Here is a 5,779-nt window from a genome sequence, read left to right as displayed (position 1 = left end):
ACCAAAACTGGAGGCAGTATTCCAGTATCAGTCTCACTGATGCCGTGTCAGCTCCTGTGATGTTATTGACATGATTTGTAACTGTATAGATCACCGTTGCAACCACTGTTCTATATTTGCAGCCAAAATTGTAGAAAGGTTGTTGTGTAAGGGGTCCATGGAGAGGTTCTGATTGGCTGATTATAATGATGCTGTCTCTAGATGTGTATCATTTTTGTATTTGACGTTATTAATATTGGCTCTATGTTGTCTGTATTTCAAACTTGTGATATGCTTCTGGGAAACACTCCGGACAAGTTGGTGTCAATTCTGCCTAGCCTGCTTGATGGCCCATTAAGGACCATCAGCTATACAATCGACCCACTGAGAGAAGGCAAATACACCTTGTGACTCAGCAAGGTCTTCAGGGACCTGCCTATGGACAGAACTCTAAGGTTTTTCTGTGCCACGTGCTGGATAGAGTGTCCTTGGGACAAAGAAAGCAAAGACCACATGGCAAGAGACTATAAAAGGCTGATGCCTCATCTCCAATCCTGCTTCTTACCTCTGGAGGAACTTTGCTACAAACTGAAGCTCTGTACAAAGGACTGAATGACCCATCCCAGTGAGGGATGTACTCCAGAGACTTGATTTGAACCTGCAGCTTATTCCATCAGTGCTACAAGCCTGAACCAAGAACTTTGCCATTACTGTATGTGAAGGGTTCAAATCCATGTGCATTTTATATAACAACCTGGTCTATGGCTTGTGCCAGTTTTTTTCCAGACCCAAAGTTCAGAGTATGGTCAAGGACCAGAGGCCTAGCAAATAGTGATCAGCTAAGAGAAAGCTGGGGTAAACAGAAAGCCTTGCTTGCTGAGATAGGCCTGGTCAGCAAATTGCCAGGTGTTGGAGCTAAGAACTAAATAATTGTGTCTTATTCAGAGTTGCAGATTGAGCAAAGAATCCCTGTTCCTATTGTGTTAGTCTCTTCTGTAGGGAGACGTTTTTCCCACAGAGCCAACCTTGAGTTTATGAAAAGTTGGCACATGTCAGTATAAGATATGGCATCCTTCCACCTCCCTTCCCAGGGACCAATGCCTGCCTTAAGACACACAGAAAACAATCTTTATTGCCATATACTTTCACTGTTTCTTTGCTTTAACCCCTAGGAATGTACCTGTTGGACAATCAAAGGAGTTGCTCCATTCCTATGGATCCCAAATCAGAATTCAACATATATATTTTATACTAATAACATATTATCAAAGGGGCCTCTCTGTGCACAGAACTCCTGGTAGCGTGATGGCTGCAGGCAGTGGAGAACTCTATTTTGGCATCTCTTTGTCAGTGAACATCTGCAGTGTCTGTTTAAAGGTCTCTGGATAGTGATCTTTGGGAAGAGCTGGCTGAAGTGACTTCCTAGTAACCAGGAGATCCTGGCTTGGCCTGCCAGTTCTTCCTTGCAAGTCTTGAGGGAAATGGGGAACGTCTGTAGTTTGGCATTTGCAGGTGTTGTCCTGGACCATCAAATGGAACAGTTGCAAGTACTTTTTTGAGGCAGGCACCATGGCTTAGCTGGCTAAAGTACCTGTCTAATAAACAGGAGATCCTGGGTTCAACTTCCAGTGGTGCCTTGTTCTATGACTTTTGTCTCCTCTGCTCACATTTTCCTGTGTCTTTCCGGGAAACAGAAGAGACCTCCCTAGGTATCCAAGTAATTGCTTGCTAAGGAAAAGGTTTCTTTGGAGAGAAACATTGGAAAGAATCAGATCACAAGCCTGGAGCTGATGAAAAGGCTGCTGTGACTGGCATTAGCATGGTGGTTGCTTCAACTACAATTGCTGCAACACAAGAGCCTGCGCCACACGTCCTTGTGATTCGCTGAGGATATCTGCACACAGATGTCATGTCATCTTCCTTTTGGTTGTCACTGATGAAAAATGCAGCCGCTGGGAGAAAAGTCACAGAGGCACCTGCCAGGTAAAGTGGAGGTTAGAGGTGCAACACCCAGTAGTGCCTTGCCAAATGTGTCCACTCCTCCCACCTTTTGGTCAATCTTTTGAGGAAACAGAGAGGACTGCCTCTGCCTTGCAATGCAAATGCTTCCAAAAGAAACCGGTCGTTTTTTCTGACAAGTGTTGGAAGGAGGCACCTAAGAAATGTGGAGACAAGGAAAAGGTCGCCATAACTCAACTTGCATCCATGGCTCTTGAGGCCACAACGCAGTGCACTAAGCACTGTATGACCACAGCTGGGGACAGAAGGGTCTTTTCCAAAGGCATTTTCCACTTGCAGGGTCCTCTCTGTGTGCAGAATTCCTGATAGTTTGATGTCTGCAGGCACTGGAGATCACTATTTTGCCATCTCTCTCACTGTTTCAGTGAACATCTGCTGTGGTTGTTGAAAGTCTGTGATGGGATCTATGGGATGCAACCTGAACAGTGGGACCCCTGAGCTCCCCTCTCACACTATGATGCTGTGAGGAGCTGTGAATCTCTGGCAGATATTGCACTTACACAGACATCCACAGGTAGGGACACATCCAGCTGAGTTACATGAATGCTTCTCCCAGCCACTCATAACACTAATGACAGAGAGCCTCCCGCCAATTTCCCCCAGCTCTGCAGCCTTGCGCCCCTGGATCATACCATCTTTCCTTAATCAGAAGCCTGATCAGCGTGAGTTTATTACGCAGAGCCCATCCCTCCCTCACTGTGAATAGTACATGAACCAGCCTTGTAATGGAGCTGCGATTTCCCAAGAACTTCAAGCAAAATACACCAGTTTCATAAAACAGATTTATTAACTACAGAAAGATGGAGTTTTAAGGATTATAAGGTAGGCATAAAAGATCAAAGTAAGTTACCATGGAAATTAAAGATAAATTCACAATCTAAACTTTACACCTTATTACGCTAGGCCGTAGTTCGGTTATGCCACAGGAAGGCTTAATGCTCGAGCTGCAGTGCATGCTGGGCAGGCTCTAGGCCGGGCTCCCCACGACAGGAGAGAAGAAGAAAACTGGGCCCCTGGAGGGGCAGGCTGGGGCTTCCTGGATCCCATTTGCTCACAGCCAGCGCCCTGCCCCCACTCCCATGTCATCAATGACTCCCCCAGGTCAGCCAGAATGGAGCAGCGGTTTTCACTCCACCAAGTCCACTTACGGCTTACAGGCAACTCCCAGACCCACCATGTCGGCCAGAAAGGAGCCCACTCAGCCTCGCCATTGCTGCTTTTCCTTCCCCCCAGAACCCCGCTTCTCCTGGGCTGCAAGGAGCCACCCCTGGGAAGCCAAGAGGCAGGCACAGGATTCTGCCTCCCAGCAGCCAACCGCACCTCCCCCGGCTTTGCAGAACGAATGGTGACGCTCTACTAACCCCACTTAGCCGCACTGAGGCGCTTAGCTTCTGCCCTGCCTTCCTCAGCTCGACTTTCCTCTTTTGCCCCATTCCTGCCTCACTTCCTCCTTTGGCAAGTCACGCAGTGGAGGCCAGCAGGAAGAGCCGGCCTCCGTAGGCCAACCGCCCAGGGCAGAGGAGGCCAAGACACAAGCCTCCAAAAGGTGACACGCCGCACTCCTCTAGGTTCTCCAGCCTGACGCCAAGGTGCTTTCTCCACTGCTGTCAGCACCCTCTGTCATGCGGGGGTTGGAGTTATCCCACGGACAGGCCAATAGGAGAAGGAGGAGGCCTTTCTGAACAGCAAGGGGCTCTGGCAAAAGGAAACCAGCATGTTTCTGCCTGGTTTTGAACCAGGGACCTTTTGTGTGTGAGACGAACGTGATAACCACTACACTACAGAAACTCCATCTGCTTGGCTGTTGCTCACCCTAACACAGACCGATGGACAAACCTGGAGAAAGTAGTGACAGCCCTTCGATGGGTCAGCTGGCAGAGCAGAGGACTGGAGCGGGCACTCAGGAAGTCGTCCTTATGTTGCCCTTGTGACTCCAGCTTGAGGGAGAGCTTCTTTTTCTTCCCCTTGCTGACAAAGAGCAAGAGAAGAATGAAAGGTCAGGTGGGCCAACTTGGTGTAGAAGCCCATGCTGCCTTTTCCTGCTGCATAGCCTGAAATGAGGGACTCGTGGCAGTTAAAGGAACTGCTGCACTTTCAGAAAACATCCCACCCGTGCACAAAGCGGGATAGAAGAGCCTGTTAGTCTAGCACGCTCCCAACTGAACTACTTCAGCAGCTGCTTGGTTTCTTTTTGGGCTTCTGCTTTTCTGTCTGGGATGTTGTTGTCAGCTGTGGCACAGAAAAAGGACGTCATTGCGAGCGGCCCATGAAGACAAGATTCACTTTACTTGCTTCCTCGCCCTATTCCTGCCTTAGTTCCTGGGTTACCTGAAGGTGACGGGGGGCCAGCAGTACCAGGAGGAAGTTGGGCAGCTAGACCCTGGTGGCAAAAGTCCTGCCGCCACTTGCCACCCCACTCTCTTCTCCCAGCGTCACATATTGGCCACCAGGGACTTGGGGCCCAGCAGTGCAACGGAAGGCAGTGGACAGAGCCACCCTCGCCTTGAAGCTCTGGCTCATTAAACCACATCTTCAATCGCTGATGGCCAATGAGAGACTGACATCGCTTGCTATTTTAGCACTTGGAAATGCCATTGGTCAGTCATTGGATCTCTGTAATGCTGTTACAGAACAAATGAACATAGAATCTCAGTGTGACATTCTATACCTTTGGGGGAGCGGCTGTAACCCCGTAATACTCATTTTCATGTCATCGTGATCTTACATATAGAGCATGACTTGTAAGGTATCAGGGAAAGGATATGATCGGCTGAAAGTCACTTCTCTACCCATAGATGTAGACCATTCATGCATATGAAGTTATGAGAATTGTGCAGTGTGGTTGTCACTGTGCTGTAAGGTCTGGGAGTCAGCCTGATATTAGCTCCCCAGTGGCAACAGCAAGGAAAGTAACCAACACCCGGACAGGGTGATAAACAACCCATCGACAGCCATTGCCCAGCAAGGGAACTACAATGCAATGACTCACCTGCATGAGGACACCCCAGGGGAATTGCTCAGACTTGCTTGGAGAGACGCAGTGATGCTCACCTGACTCTGAAGGGGGGAGGGGGGCACAAAGCCATGAGGGAAGAAAGGACATGATAAAAGGAGAGACATTTGCCAGGCTTTATCTCTCTCTGCCACCTGCGTCTACAGACACCCCCACACCAAGCAACTGAAGCGCTGATGAAAGGGGAGAGCCTGACTGAGAAGCCACCAGCCAGCCTGTGGTGAGAAGCATCTGAGTTTGTAAGGGTACTGAAAGGGTTAAGATCAGCTTAGAATTAAAAGCAATGAGGAGTCCGGTGGCACCTTAAGGACTAACAGATTTATTTGGGCATAAGCGTTCGTGGGTAAAAAGCCCACTTCTTCAGATGCATGGAGTGAAAATTGCAGATAGTGGCATAAATATAGATTGGAACATGACGTGACAGGAGTTACCGTACAAGGGGAGAACCAGTGTTGAAGGCTAATTCAGTCAGGGTGGATGTGGTCCTCTCCCCACAATTGATGGGGAGGTGTCAATACCAAGAGAGGGAAAATTGCTTTTGTCGTGAGCCAGCTACTCCCAGTCCTTATTCAAGCTCAAATTAATGGTGTTAAGTTTGCAAATCAATTGCAACTCTGCAATTTCTCTTTGAAGTCTGTTTTTGAAGTTTTTTTGAATGGCTACTTTGAATTATTGGGTGTGAATGTGTAAATGTGGTATTGATTATATAAATCCCATATGGGCTCGTGATTTGGAGTCCTGGTTTTCACGCAGGTGGCCTGGGTTCAA

At 48.4% G+C, this 5,779-nt stretch overlaps 2 non-coding genes across 2 annotated transcripts; one reads left to right on the top strand and one right to left on the bottom strand.

Annotated features, from left to right (window-relative positions):
* Positions 1-1,542: 1,542 nt before the first annotated feature.
* On the top strand, positions 1,543-1,616 carry TRNAI-AAU. The gene has a single exon. It is a non-coding gene; the product is annotated as a tRNA-Ile (tRNA).
* Positions 1,617-3,713: 2,097 nt separating this feature from the next.
* On the bottom strand, positions 3,714-3,786 carry TRNAV-CAC. The gene has a single exon. It is a non-coding gene; the product is annotated as a tRNA-Val (tRNA).
* Positions 3,787-5,779: the final 1,993 nt, after the last annotated feature.

Source organism: Mauremys mutica, unplaced genomic scaffold (assembly GCF_020497125.1).
Source record: "Mauremys mutica isolate MM-2020 ecotype Southern unplaced genomic scaffold, ASM2049712v1 Super-Scaffold_100443, whole genome shotgun sequence".
Lineage (NCBI taxonomy): Eukaryota > Metazoa > Chordata > Testudines > Geoemydidae > Mauremys > Mauremys mutica.
This window is presented reverse-complemented; position numbering and strand designations above follow the sequence as displayed.